The sequence below is a fragment of the Arachis hypogaea genome, chromosome 15 (assembly GCF_003086295.3).
Source record: "Arachis hypogaea cultivar Tifrunner chromosome 15, arahy.Tifrunner.gnm2.J5K5, whole genome shotgun sequence".
NCBI lineage: Eukaryota > Viridiplantae > Streptophyta > Magnoliopsida > Fabales > Fabaceae > Arachis > Arachis hypogaea.
Window position 1 is genome coordinate 89204058 of NC_092050.1, and position 16332 is coordinate 89220389.

Here is a 16332-nt window from a genome sequence, read left to right on the forward strand (position 1 = left end):
ATGCCAATGTTTAATTTTCTTTGTTAAATTAGTTGTTGCATTTGCATGTTTGATTGCATGTTTGTTGATTTTGTGCATGTTCTTCTACCACTACTTGGTTGAAGTAATAAATTTCTTTTTCAAGACCCTACTTTATAGTATTTCACTAATTTAAATTGAAAATTTGTGTTAAACTTGTTTGAAGATTGTAATTTGGAACATGAATTATGGCTAAGAACACACAACCTATGAGATTTTGAGCTCAATTATATGGTTACATTATTTAACCATACTATTTTTATTCTTGTGTGTTTTCTTCTCTATGATTGAAATCTTTACTTTGTTACATTCTATATGTCCATTGTTTAGTGTATTTACACGCATGCATATGATTGAGGCCATCATTTGTTATTATCTCACTTATCCCAAATAGCCGACCCTTTCAATCACCTTTGTTAGCCACCTTGAGCCTTTTAATCCCCATTTGTTCTATATTTTACCATATCACTAGCCTTAAGCGGAAAAACAATTAATTACCTCAACTGAATCTTTGGTTAGCTTAAGATAGAGATTTTGTATTAATTAAGTGTGGGGAACTATGGGAACTTGGGTTGATGAAAGTGTGCTGTGTTTTATTGACAAAAGTATTAGGAATTTGGGTGCATACTCATGTGAGACCGGAAAAATTAAAAACTCATGTGCATTGATATGTTATGTTTGCTTTTATGATTCAAAAAAAATAATAATAATAAATTACAATATAAGTGAATAGATAAATAAGGGGTCAAAATTACCCCAAGCTAAGTTTAATAAAAGATCAATGCATATGTAGTGAAATTAAGGAAAATTTGGTACATGAGTATGTGATGCAAAAGTGAGAATTATGGGTAGCTAGGAATAATTTCATATATATAGAGTGTGTATGTGTTAGGTGAAAGCTTAGGTTAATCAAAGATTCATATTATAGCTCACTTGGTCATACATATATCCTCACCCTTACCTTGGCCCCTTTACAACCCTGAAAAGACCTCATGATGTTTGCATTGGTATACTAAATTTTTGTTGATTGGTTAGATGAAGAACAAAGTTTTAGAAAGCATGACTAGAGAAGAGTAGAGTGATTAACCCTAGACACTTGAGCGATTATAGTGCATATATACTACCAGTGAGGGTTCAATGCCTAATTCTATGTTCCCTGCTTTCATGAGCTATCTTCTTACAAGTTTACCTGTCTTTTACTATGTGATTTGAATTACTGGAATTTGATTTATGTTTGTCTTGGAGAACTTGTTTATTTTTTACCAAGTAGATAGAAACATCTTAGCATATAGTTGCATTCATACAGATAGGTTGCATTTCATAATTTCTACCATTCCTCTTCAGTGCTTTGTAGCTTCTCTTGAATACAGCATGAGGACATGCTAATGTTTAAGTGTGGGGAGATTTGATGCACCACCATTTCGTGGTATATTTTGTACTTAATTGAGTGGATTTTATCCACTAAACTCACACTTTTTCATATAATTCGCATGTTTTACATTTTCCTTCCTAATTCTATGCTTTGATATGTGTGTTAAGTGATTTCAGGGTTTATAAGGCAGGAATGGCTTAGAGGATGGAAAGGAAGCATGCAAAAGTGGAAGGAATGTGAGAAAATGAAGTTTTGAGAAGCTTGTAGCAATGCGCACGCATGGGCGGCGCGTACGCGTGCCTAGCACAGAAGACAAGTGACGCGTACACGTGACCGATGCGTATGCGTGACAAGAAATTTTTCCAAGCGACGCGCATGCGTGACTTACGCGTACGCGTGACATGCGCCACGTGCAGAAAGTGCAAAAAACGTTGGGGGCAATTTTGGGCTAGTTTTAGACCCAGTTTCCGGCCCAGAAAACACAAATTAGAGGCTACAAAGTGGGGGAATCATACATCATTCATTCATTCATGAATTCACAACAAATTGTTAGGTTTTAGATGTAGTTTCTAGAGAGAGAGGCTTGATGACATGTCATCATGTCATGTTTTTCTATTTTTTTTCATACGAGAAATTGATGATTAGTGCTTAAATATTGCAAGCTTTTGTTCTTAAATATTATATTTTCTTGATCTTTTGATTTTATAAATTTTGTAGGAAATAAGTGTAAAAAGAAGCAAAATAGCACAAAATCAGCTCAAAAGAAGAAAATATAGATTTTGGGGCACACTTTGGAACTTTAGGGCATGCTTTAAAAGCGTGGCCCATGACCATGAGGCCATGAGTGCATTATGCATGCATTTAATTATTAATGCCATCATGATGCATTATTAATGCATTAGGCATGGAAAATGAATGCTGCGTTAAAGCAATTGGTATTATTAGTCAATGAATGCATGCATGAAATGTTGCATGAAACATTAATTAATCATGCCAATAAGAATGAATGAATGCTACGTTGAAATAAATGAATGATACATTGGCATTCTTAATTAAGTTCATGAAAGAATGCATGTAATATTATTAATACCAATAAGGCGTTAATGAAGTGCATGAATGAAACCATTAAATCCTTAATGCCATAATGAATGAAAGCATGCATGTGTTTAGTTAATTAGTACCATCAAGGACAATGTATTGGCTTTATTAATTAAGATAGAATGAAAGCATGTAGCGTTGATTTTTGCAACGGAGCGCCTCAACAAAGCCAAGGAGAAACAAGAGAGCGCTCTGTTCATTCATTTCACTTTTTCGGGCATGGCCAAGAGAAAACCAAGAACACGCACCAAGGGAAGCCCATTAAGCCAAGCCCATCAAGCCAAGGAGAAACAAGGTAGCGTTTAAAAATTGAGCGCTACGTTAACTCTTTTCACTTTCTCGGGCCCTCAAACAAGGCTAAGCAAGGAATCAAAGTAGCGCTACGTTTGTGCTCTTAACTAAGCGCTACAAGGCTTGGCAAGAAAATTGGCCAAAGTGGCTTCACCAAGATTTGAAAAGGGTGCAACAACGGCGGCGCTGCAGCTCAGTAACGGTGACGCGGTGGCAGTTCACGTGGATAGCGACGGCAACCCACAGCACTGACGGCGACAAGGCTGGTTGCGGGCTTCTTCCTCGCGGTGTCTGGCTCTCTCTCTGCGGCGGTGGCACGGCAGCAGTGACGAGCTTCAGCGGCGGCGAATCACTGGCGACGGAGGTTTGGCAGTGGTGAACGGCTTCTCTTCCTCTGTGCGCACTCTGCTCCTCCCTTCTACCAATCAGCGACAGCAACGCAGATAGGGTGCAGCGCGACGGCAACGGAACGGCGGCGCGGTGGTGGCGGCTGCGCACGGGTAAGGCTGGGCGACGCTGGCGATGGTGGCGTGGGATCCTTGCGTGCGGCAGTCCAGCGGTCATGGCGGCGCGGCAGCAGCTCTTCCCTCGAGCCCTCTCTCTCTGCTCTCTGTTCTGCTACTAAACACTATGCTGAAGGAAGGTTGGAAGGGGGTGGGGTGCGGCTGTGTGTAGTGAGGGAGTTAGGGTTAGGGTTTCTGGGATTTGGGAATTAGGGTTTCTGATTCAATTTGGGAATTAGGGTTAGAAATTAGGGATTTTATAAAGTAATATTGATAGATATGAATAGATATTTTGATAAAATTGAAGGGTAGAGTTATTTTAAAATCAAATATACTTTATTAAAAATATTTAGGAATATTATTTATCAACATATTGCTAAGTTCAATCAATTATTTCTAATTTACATTATAAAATGAACAAGTTAATTATATTTTGTAAAGTACAATTTAAATTCAAATATCAATTTTCTAGATTAAATCATACAAATCTCTATTATTTTCCTATCTCTGAAATTTTAATTTCAATTTATAAAATAATTAATTATAATAAAGTTGTACATAAATATTAATTGACTTAAACTTAAAATATTTATAAATATCAATCTAATCATTTTTAATAAAATCATTTTCTAGGAGTTCAAATTAATAACATAATTTATTCAAAATAGAATTAAATTATACAATTCTTCTTATTTTTCAATTATCAAAATTATAATTTTAATTATACTAAATATCTAATAAAGATTATATAAAAATTCTAATTAATTTAAACTTCAATTATCATGAAACTCTATTTAATTACCTTTAGTAAAATAATTTTCTTAAAATAAGATTATCAACAAATAAAATAAATCACAAATAACTATTTATTTGATTTTCAAAACTAGGGTTGTTACATTCTACCCACCTTAGAAAAATTTTTGCCCTCGAAAATTGCTAGAATAAAATAAATCCGAACTTAAATCAAATAAAACAAAATATATGAAAGAAGCATAGGCATTTGTCAAGAATGAATATTCAAAAAGTTACGTAAGACTTCAGATTCATAGGCAAGCAAAGGTATACAAGAATGACAAAGTATGGTTGGGAAACAAGCAAATCACATTCTAAGAAGGAAATTCAAACCGGAGAATTCCAATGAAAGCAACGAAGAAAAATATGGCACGAGTTCATGTGGCACGAGTAAAGATTATACGTGGAATCAAAACTAACTTCATAACCTCTAACGCTCCCAAACCCCATTAATCGCATCACTTATAACTTCTATTTCGTCTATGATAACCTATTGGTATTCCCATATACATAAATCATTAGTATTAAGTTGGCCAGACCTAATACCATGAGGCATGCAATGGTAAACTAACAGTGTTAATCATCAGACAGTCATGCATATAAAACTCAAACTCTTGTTATCAGAACAAGTCACAAAGCATGACAAACACTCAGAGTATGCAGTGAAGCATAGTTAGTCCATTCCCAAGGCTCTAACAGGAACGAACTGCTCTTATACCATATTGTAACGACCCAACTTCCAATACATCATGATCGTACCAAAAGTAAGGCGTTACTGACCTGTTTTCCTTATTAACTATTTACTATTAAGCCTTTAGTTCGATATCGCGATTCAATTTTAGTAAAAATACCAGAAATTTTTTTTGTTTTTATTAATTAAAATCATATAGCAAACATCACCAAGTAATAATAATAATCACATAATTATTAATAATAGTAATATTATACAAAAGGATTTAAATAAAATTCAGGTACAACTCCTATCCCTCTGCATAAAATAAAAACTAAAGTAACAAGGGCGAGGGAATTCTATGAAAATAACCTAACTAAAAAACTTATCTCATAAATAAATACTATACTCGCCCGCAGCTTCAAACTGAGTCTTCGAACCTGTGTCACTGAAAGGGGGGAAGATTTTGGGGTGAGAACAAACCACACGTTCTCAGTAGGGAATGGGAATGCCGTAAAAGTAATGATTAACATGCAAATAATTAACTTTGCTTAATAAACCCTCTTCGTCAAACCCTTTGAAATACTTTTTAGTCTTACTTTAGATAAATAATTACTTTCTTTAAATTCCTAAACCCAAAACAGATCTTAATCACAAAATTTGTCATATGAAATGTCTTTCAGCCACATAATTGATTCTCAGTCACAACAAACAATTATTAATCATCTCTATACATTCACAGACTACTAGCACAAGAAGAAACTCAATTCAACACATAAAGGAATCACAATAAGACAAACAGCACAAAGAAGTAATATAGGCAAACACAGCCAAATGTAAATGCACAACCAATATGATGCATGTCTGTCCTAAGCAGGCCATGAGCTCACGTGTCAGTTTACACCCTACATCCCGACATTACCTAGGAATAAGTCCCAGATATGGCTTCCCTTTGTGTCATTCGTGCATATGTGTCGGTGGTAAGAATACCACTCCTTCGTGACTACCGGCAGTCGGCGCAAAGCTCGACCCCATAATATACGCATAAGGGGAAACAGTGATCCTCAGTTCGTGGGCGTCCCCGAGATCATTTCACAAACAAAACAGAGATCTTCAGTTCGTGGGTTATACCCGAGATCAATACACAATAACATAGCGATCTTCAGTTCGTGGGTTATACCCGAGATCAACATACAACAATTCATGGGTTATTCCCGTAATCAATGATTATCAGTCCGTGGGTTTTTCCCGCATATAAATCAAATAACAATCTATAGGTTTCCCCGAGATCAATGATCATTCAGTTCGTGGGTACTTCCCGAATTGTACCAATTATCAATTCATGGGTTTTCCCCATAGTTAAACAACTAACATTTCGTGGGGTTTTCCCGTATTTTATCACTTTTCATTTTCCTTTCTAAAACTCAACAATCCATATATCATTTCCCCATTCTCTTTTCCCTTTGAATCCTTAACATATTTTCTTAAACCTTTCTTAACTTTCTCAAGCATTCGTTCGCAAAAATCTCAATCATCAATTCAGTTCATAATCTCTGCTTTAGCAACCTTGAGTCAAGCCAACTTTAAAACTATTTTTCAGTTTAGTCCTCTATCAAAAGACTCAAGAAAATCATTTATTTTAAATTCATTAAAAACTTTTCAAAACATAACCTCTCTTTGGAAATAATCGAATAGAACTCTTTCTCAAGTTCACTAACTTCACAAAGATTCAAAAATCATCTCTCTTACTATTCAAATTCAAATATTATTATTTCACCAAATTTCTAAAAAGGTAATCCTTTATTTCAAGCCCAAAACATAACTCTTTCTATATTGAATCAATCTTGAAATATAGTTTCTTTCTTAAATAATTTAATTTTTAAACATAAACCTTTCTTTGGTAAGTCGAAATTAAAATAGAATAATTCTTTTCTTTACTAAATAAATCTCAGGTAATATAATTTTCTAAATTCAAAGCTTCTAAAATAACTTTTCAAATGAAACCTTAGATTTTTATAAAATTTTGGCAGCACCTCCCCTAAAACTCGGACTTAACCACCCTTACGGGTTCCCTCTTCCTTCACATCTCATCAAACCTTTCTCAACAATTCATCAGTCTTTTTCTCAATAACTATCATACAGAATATTCTCAATCAAACAGAAATTCACAACTCATAATAAATAGTAATTCGATTATACTCTGTGATTCCCACATAATCCATGAATTCAATTCATTTCTTATCAATTCATACCTAATTTCCATATAATCCGTTAATAACTTCCATTGTATCAATTCATCAATTATTTTAACCAAAGGACTAACAGTTTTTCACTTTCCGAATTCCCAAAACATATTATCACCTAACTTAACCAAAATCTCAGCAATATTGATACCAAAACACAGAGTATGTATTATTTACATAATTCCAGTTCTCTTATAATATGTTCACCCAAAAATTCTGCTCCATATAATTCCCAATTATTACAAGTTATCCTTATACTTTTAGAGTTACTGTTCTTATCTTTAAATTCAGATTTCATAAGATAAATTTAATAATCAAGCTTCAATCTGTTAACAGTTCTCAAACTTAATTCTAATTAATCATGAACCAACATTAACAACTACCAAAACCAGTTCCAACCAGTCACAAGTCAATTTCACAGCCATTCCGATACATCAAATAACTAAAAACAACAACAAACACTTACTCTCCATAACCAAAATACAGCCACACAACTCAACTAATTCAGTATATTCACATGGAATCAGAACTTTTCAATAATCCCATCAAAATCAGAAAACACCAATATCAATTACAGCTTCAACCTAAAGCAAATCTCATCAATTAATTACTCACGACAACGAAACCAGTCAATATCACAGCCATAACCCAAACTCAATTCACATTCGCATCCAACTCCAATCATAACTAAGAATAATCACCACAACTAACTCTTGTCAAATACATTTCACTTAATGATTAACTCTTCATATCTCAATTTAATAAGTAAACTTAAATAAACCACTAATCGCAGCCACAGTTCAACCAATTCCAACCTGTCACAAATCCATTTTACAGCCATCCCAATATATTAAATTTCTAATTCAATATCAAACAATCTAAAGTAATTCATTCAAGATCAAAATCTCAGCCAACTCATCACAAGAAAATCAGTAATTCAAAATACAATTCACAACCAGATTTTCAACCAATTCAGCAATATCACATAAGATCAGAATTTCCAACAAATCCACTACCGTTACACTATATCAAATAACCAGCACATCATTCAATTCAATATAAATCCGTCAAAGATCAGAATTTCAGTCAGTTTGCAACCATAAAGCAAAACAGCTTATAGCAACCAGCTCAACATAATCAAATAACAGGATTCTCAATAATTCCAAACAATTATAAAATCGGTAATAGTTACAGCCTCAAATCAAATCAATATTACCAGTTTAATCACCATTCACAACCACATTTAATTCGAATCATAACTCAGAAAAATCACAATAGCTAACCATTCTCAAGCACATTTCAAGCTTGTCAATTAAGAAATTCTTAACTATTATTAACCATTTGCACTTATCCAATAACTTTGTAGGCATTCTAAATTAAAAACGTTAAATTCCCTACCTCAAAGTCGAAACTCACGAAATTCACTAAACGCAGCTGCTCCATTAGCAGTTTCCAGCACCTATTTCCATGGCAGCAACAATGACAAGGTTAAACGCCTCCTTTCCTCTCCGATCTGAGATTCTAGAAGTAGCAGCCATTTTCAAACAGAGCCAGCAGCAACGTGAGGTGGCCACGGCAGCAAGCGAAAACCATGAATTCAAATCGGATAAGAGTAACAATTCTGGAAGTTCAATTCTGGAAGTTCAATTCTGGAAGTTCAGGGCAAAATCAAATTGGAACAAGAGCAAGGCTAATAAAATGGCAGTGGAATAAATAAAAACATCAAGTGACGATTTAGAACACGAATGTCTTACAACAATTAGAAGGTACTAACAGAACAAAGAAGCTACGGCAGCGGTATAGGCAACTGCAACAGCAAGCTCGAAGGGTGGCAGAGCAACTTCCTCCTCCAGCGACGGCTTGGTGAGACGCGGCAACAGCAGGGTGCAACAACGGTGGCGCTGCAGCTCAGTAACGCTGATGCGGTGGCAGCTCGCGTGGATGGCGACGGCAACCCACAACACTGACGGCGACAAGGCTGGTTGCGGGCTTCTTCCTCGCGGTGTCTGGCTCTCTCTCCACGGCGGTGGCACGGCAGCAGTGACGAGCTTCAGCGGCGGCGAATCACTGGCGACGGAGGTTTGGCAGTGGTGAATGACTTCTCTTCCTCTGTGCGCACTCTGCTCCTACCTTCCACCAATCAGCGACAGCAACGCAGATAGGGTGCAGCGCAACGGCAACGGAACGGCGGCGCGGCAGTGGCGGCTGCGCGTGGGCAAGGCTGGGCGACGCTGGCGATGGTGGCGTGGGATCCTTGCGTGCGGCAGTCCGGCGGTCATGGCGGCGCGGCAGCAGCTCTTCCCTCGAGCCCTCTCTCTCTGCTCTCTATTTTGCTACTGAATACTATGCTGAAGGAAAGTTTGAAGGGGGTGGGGTGCGGCTGTGTGTAGTGAGGGAGTTAGGGTTAGGGTTTCTCAGATTTGGGAATTAGGGTTTCTGATTCAATTTGGGAATTAGGATTAGAAATTAGGGATTTTATAAAGTAATATTGATAGATATAAATAGATATTTTGATAAAATTGAAGGGTAGAGTTATTTTAAAATCAAATATACTTTATTAAAAATATTTAGGAACATTATTTATCAACATATTGCTAAGTTCAATCAATTATTTCTAATTTACATTATAAAATGAACAAGTTAATTATATTTTGTAAAGTACAATTTAAATTCAAATATCAATTTTCTAGATTAAATCATACAAATCTCTATTATTTTCCTATCTCTGAAATTTTAATTTCAATTTATAAAATAATTAATTATAATAAAGTTGTACATAAATATTAATTGACTTAAACTTAAAATATTTATAAATATCAATCTAATCATTTTTAATAAAATCATTTTCTAGGAGTTCAAATTAATAACATAATTTATTCAAAATAGAATTAAATTATACAATTCTTCTTATTTTTCAATTATCAAAATTATAATTTTAATTATACTAAATATCTAATAAAGATTATATAAAAATTCTAATTAATTTAAACTTCAATTATCATGAAACTCTATTTAATTACCTTTAGTAAAATAATTTTCTTAAAATAAGATTATCAACAAATAAAATAAATCACAAATAACTATTTATTTGATTTTCAAAACTAGTGTTGTTACACCCATCCTTCTTCAAATCCATTTTTATTCAAGGCCAAATAAAAATCACCCCATTTCATTTAAATCCAAAGCAAGCAAAGCCCAAATGACATCACTCAAAGGCACAAGGATCAGTTAGATTAGGATTTTCATTTGAATTTTAATTTGTTTTCAATTTCATTTTCATTTTCACTTTGTAAAGCCTATATAAGGCATCATTTTCATTTTTGTGAGAAGGCTGGCTCTGCTAGAGAGCATTAGGAGTAGCGTAGAATAGAAAGTTCTCTTTGAAAAACTTTTAATTTTCTGCACTCCACATTTCAGAATTCAATTTAGCTTTATGCAATTTCCATTTCTCTGCTACAATTTCCTCTTTTGCTACAATTTCCTTTCTGCAATTATACACTTCAGTTTACATTGAGCTTGAATTTAAATCTTCTGTTCCAATTGCTTCCAATTTACTTTTATGCAATTTAATTCTTCTGCAAGTGTTCTGCATTTTACAATTCTTGCTGTGATCTGAATTAAATTTTCCTGCACTTTAAATTTCCTGTCACTTGTTCTTAAGATCTCTTTGATTGCTTGCTTCATTGCTTCCTTTAATTTCCAACACCCAGCCCCCCTTTACATTTGATGTAATTTACATTTCTTGTCATTTAAGATTCTGTCAATTTACATTTCTTACTCTTTAAGATTCTGCTCATTTACTTTCTGCAACTTTAAATTCACTGCTATTTACATTCTGTTGCTTCAATTTCACATCCAATTCACCAATGTTAGCTTGACTAGACTAATCACTCACTAAAGTTTCTTGATCCATTAATCACTGTGGGATCGACCTCACTCTAAGTGAGTTTTACTACTTGATGCGACCCGGTACACTTGCCGGTGAGTTATTTGTGTGGAATCTGATTTCCACCCATTAAGTTTTTCTCCTCTCTCTAGGTTTTAGGATTTCTCTTAGTTTTAGGTTTATTTCTTTTCAATTCCAGGTTCAATGTTCCTTTAATTTAGTTTCTCTTCTACTTTTAATTGTCTTAGTATTCTAGTTTATTTAGCTTTCCAATTGAATTTATGAACTTTTCATGTTAGATTTGATTTTCCCATTTAATGCAATTTGAGGTATTTTAGATTTATTGCTTCTTGATTTAATTGTTATTATTGATGCTTGCAATTGTTGGTTTTATATTTTACATTCCCTATTACTTTTCTATGTTCTTATGTTATGCCTTCCAAGTGTTTGATAAAATTCTTGGGAGGGTTTTAAGTTAGATTTTTATGTTCTTGGCTTTGGTTGAGTAATTAGAGACTCTTGAGTTATCAAACTCCTTTGTTGATTGATAGTTGAAAGTTGCTAATTGATTTGGATCCCTCTAAAGCTAGTCTTTCCTTAGGAGTTGACAAGGACCTGAGGAATCAAATTGATTCATCCACTTGACTTTCCTTCATAGTTAGAGGTTAACTAAGTGGTAGCAATTGACAATTCTCATCACAATTGATAAGGATAACTAGGATAGGACGTCTAATTTTCATACCTTGCCAAGAGTTTTTTTAGTTATTAATTTAATTTCTTGAAATTTACTTTTCTTGTTCCTTATTCAAAAAAACCAAAAAGATACTTTTTCATAACCAATAATAACTACACCTCCTTGTAATTCCTTGAGAGACGACCCGAGATTTAAATACTTCGGTTTAATTTTATTAGATTTGCTTAAGTGACAACCAAATTTTTGTATGAAAGGATTCTTTGTTGGTTTAGAAACTATACTAGAACCGAGAACTTATTTGTGAATTCTTTACTAGTAAAAATCCGTTCGTCACTAGGCTTCTCACTCATATTTCTCGCAACCAGAGGAAGGTGGTAGGGCATGGTCCCTGGGAATGTTTCCCTCTGAAGGGAGAAGTTGGTAGGGCACTCATCCCTTAGAATCATTCCTCTTGAAAATGTGATTTCTCTCTGATTGCAAGGTGGTAGGGCACTAACCCACGGAATCATGCGATAACCAGAGGAAGGTGGTAGGGCACGCTCCCTCGGAATGTTTCCCTCTGAAAGGAGAAGGTGGTAGGGCACTCATCCCTCAGAATTATTCCTCCTTGTGCACAATAGAGAGACTAATCTGGGAGTTGTCGACCGGATTTTCTGTCGGGTTTGGCACTATAACCAACATGTGATATCACAGCCAATAGGATAGACATTCATCACGTGCATCTTCTATATGTTTGCTTGCTTTGATTACCTGAGTTTGCCTAATTGTATAATATGCCTACTTGCTTCTCGAAATACTTGTTATATATATAAATACTACTTGTGTTTTCCTTGCTTGCATTATCTATGTTTGTTTGGTGCTGAGGAGGTTAGGTAGGCGGCGGCAATGGGATCGTACAGAGGGTATGTTGGTGAAGGCTGTGGGATACCAGTAACTAGTTCTAGATAGAAATCCCCTAAGTTTAGATACCCAGTTATGGTTTAAGTTCTTTATTTCTTTATTTTTGTTAAGCTTGAATATCAGTTTGGTGTGAAGTTCTAGGATTGCCTTCGGCATCTCGGGGCCTTACATCTTACATATTGGGCACTGTTACCATAATGAGAACCTCCGGTTCTCATTTCATACTTTGTTGTTATTTTTCAGATGCAGGTCGTAATTCACTTCGGTGAGATTGTAGATATAGTGACAGAGCGGAGTATGGTTCCTCCTTGGTCTATTTCCATTTTACCTTGTTATAGTTACTCTCACATCTCTTTGTATATTATCTTTATGGCCTTAGAGGCTTACTTAAGGGATAAGTTGTATAAGCGGTTTTAACTCCAAAACTCTGTATTTTACTATTTGTAACTAGTCGGCTTAAACTCCGCAAGCTGTGGCTAGTTCCCTATGATTATATACTCTGTTTTTGAGCTTAATCCTTCATCGGGCTACTAGAATATATTATTTCCTTCTATATAAATATGTACAAGCCTTAGAATTGTCGTAACCTTTGATTAACCTTTGTCTTACGGCTAGAGGTAAGACTTAGGGTAATTGGGGTGTTACATGTGGTATAATCAGGGACTAAGCCTATCTCTCTTTATGAGCAATTAGACCAAGGAATTGGCTGATTATCAAGATTTGAGAGATTGAATCACCAAGGAATTGGGGTTCAATCAATTATTATTGCCCAGAGGTCAATGAGTTGCATGATTGAAGATGAGATGATCTAGATCTAATCTAAAAAGAGCAACATCTCCTGATCCCAATGACTCTTCCCTATTCTCATCTTCCCTATTCTTTATAACTTTCTTTAATTTTTGCCATTACCCATTCCCCATTTACAATTTAGTCATTTATGTTCTAGCACTTTACATTTATGTTATTTACTTTTCTGCACTTTATTGCTTTCCTTTACTTTTAAGTCATTTATATTTTTGCCATTTAGAATTCTGCACTGAACAATCTCTCTTTATTAGCTTGACTAAAATCACCTATTAGCTACAGTTGCTCAATCGATCAATCTCTGTGGGATTCGACCTCACTCATAGTGAGCTATTACTTGACGACAATTTGGTGCGCTTGCCAAAGGATGGATTCATTACATGTATTGATATAGTGAGTAATATCCAGTCCTCAATCTCCGATCCCTAATGAATCTCACCCATTAGTTTGCTTCACTTCATTGCTGTTGAATTTCTAATTTCCTTTGATTCCTAATACCCAGAACCCATTTACATTTATGCAATTTAAAATTCTTTGTCATTTACATTATTGCTTTACATTCTTGTCATTTAAGTTTCCGCTCTTTACTATTCTGCAATTTACTTTTAGCCCTTTATTATTTGGTCATTTAGATTTAGTACTTTTACTTTCTATGTCAGTTACTTTTCTATTGAGTTAATCACACAAAACCATCAAATATTTGTTTGACTAGAGAAATCACTTAACTAAAGTTGCTTAATCCATCAATCCGTGTGGTATGGACCTCACTTAGTGAGTTATTACTTGACTGCGACCCGGTATACTTGCCGGAAGAATTTATGTTACGTAAATTCTACCCATCAAGTTTTTGGCGTCGTTGTCGGGGATTGATTTAGATTGACATTGACTAAGTTGGTAGTACTCTACATTAAACAATTTTCTTTCAATCCGAATCATGGGAATTGTGGGAGCAGCATCTTGAGGCCCACTATTTATGCTAACAACTTCGAGCTCAAACCACAACTAATCACCCTTGTTTAAAATAGTTGTTGATTTGGAGGAAATGCTCAAGAAGATCCAAACCATCACCTATCTACCTTCCTAAGAATCTGTGATACTGTGAAGGCTAATGGGGTTCACCCTGACACTTATAGGATGCTTTTGTTTCCCTTTTCTCTTAAGGACAAAGCATATAAGTGGCTTGAATCCTTTCCAGGGGATAGTTTGACAACCTAGGAAGAGGTGGTGAACAAATTCTTGGCTAAATTCAACCCTCTCTAAAGAATCATCAAGCTGAGAACTGAGGTACAAACATTTAGACAACAAGATGGGGAAACTCTCTATGAAGCATGGGAGAGATACAAAGAGTTGACAAGAAGATGCCCTCTACACATGTTTAATGAATGGGTGCAGTTACACATTTTCTATGAAGGATTGTCACAAGAGGCAAAGAATGCTTTAGATCACTCTTCAGGAGGTTCCCTCAATGCCAAAAAGACAATTGAGGAGGCCATAGACATCATAGAAACAGTGGCCAACAATGAATATATCTATGCCTCTGATAGAAACCCAAGAAGGGGAGTGATGGAGCTAAACTATATGGATTCCTTGCTGACTCAAAACAAGGTGATCACAGCTCAACTAGCAGCTCTAACCAAGCAAATGGAGAAGAATCAAGTCTCATCAATCAATACTCAAGCACCTATACAGGAAGGAGATGATGCCAGGGCATCTTAGGCTAGTTTCACTAGCCTTTTTCTTTGTTTTTAATAGGTTTTATGCACTTTCTTGAGTTATAAGTAAGCAAATTGGGTAGAAATTCACGCATACCTAGATTCATCTAATTATGATTAATTTGATGCAATTTCATGAGAATTATGTTATAATTACTTGTGTGCTAAAAATGATGAGAATTCTCATGACTTTAGCAAGGTTTTGATGCATGTATTGGTTGATGATAGGTGAAAGAAAGTATGGAGGAAGGTTGAAGAAGGAGCTTGGAAAAAGATGAAGAAGAATCAACGTTGGTGGCCAAGTTGGACCACCAATTTTGCCTCCAACGTTAAAAGAGAAGCAGAGCAAGACTCTGCATGAATAGTTGATGCTCACATTGGAGGGAGCATTGGACATCCAACGTTACCCCCAACGTGGTAATAAAAAGTTCAGTTCTGGAGCTAAATGAATTTTGAGTGACGCGTATGCGTGAAAAAGCAAAATTTATGTATCCGCGCGCATACTCAAAGTTTAAATGCAAGGGTTGGTGTAAAGTTCAACTGAATGGGTCTAGAAAGTTGTTTGGACGCTTCACTAAGAATTCTAAAGCTGAATCACCCGGATGGAATCATGATAATCAACTTGAAGACGGGTGTAGAAACAAGATTTGGGATCCCAGAGGATATTGGAATCACAAACATTGATGGAGATTCCTGGATGAGTTCAAGCATAAGCCACCATAACAGGAAGCTCATCAAATGTCCAACTTAGGGACTTTAACTAAAAGTGCTAGGTGGGAGACAACCCACCATGGTATGATTGTTCCTCTTTCAATTTTATTTCGTTTTGTTCGTTTTTATTTTATTTTATTTTCATTGAACCTAGAATTATTTATTGTATCTATATTAGCATTGCATTCTGCACTTTTCATGCATTAAAAAAAAAATCACGCACGCGACGCGGCAGCGTCGCTGACGCGTCCGCGTCACCAGTGCATTGTGATGAAAAGAAAGTAAACAGAAAGTTACGCGAAAGTGTGGCTGGAGGCGTGCCTTTGGCACAAATTGATCCACGCGACCGCGTCAACCACGCGGCCGCGTCATTTAGAAAATAGCCTCCCACGCGTCCGCGTCGCGCACGTGAACGCGTGCTCCAACAGATCGGCGTAAAAGGGGTGCATGGCCGAAAGTTGTGCTGGAGTAGGGCTGGACTCGTGCTAGAAGCCTAAGTCCTCCCACGCGAACGCGTCACCCACGCGTCCGCGTCATATTGGAAATAAGGCCATCCATGAGATCGCGTCTACCACGCGATCGCGTCACCCAATAATTTGGCAAAAAGAATTTTACACAGAGAGTTGTGCGACCGCGAG

At 35.9% G+C, this 16332-nt stretch overlaps 1 long non-coding RNA gene and 1 other non-coding gene across 2 annotated transcripts; both read right to left on the reverse strand.

Annotated features, from left to right (window-relative positions):
• Positions 1-4978: 4978 nt before the first annotated feature.
• LOC112750398 (uncharacterized) lies at positions 4979-9454 on the reverse strand. The gene is made up of 3 exons (XR_003175714.3): positions 8742-9454; positions 8386-8636; positions 4979-5192 (listed from the first exon to the last, which is right to left on the reverse strand). It is a non-coding gene; the product is annotated as an uncharacterized lncRNA (long non-coding RNA).
• Positions 9455-14540: 5086 nt separating this feature from the next.
• On the reverse strand, positions 14541-14648 carry LOC112753640 (small nucleolar RNA R71). The gene has a single exon (XR_003178015.1). It is a non-coding gene; the product is annotated as a small nucleolar RNA R71 (small nucleolar RNA).
• Positions 14649-16332: the final 1684 nt, after the last annotated feature.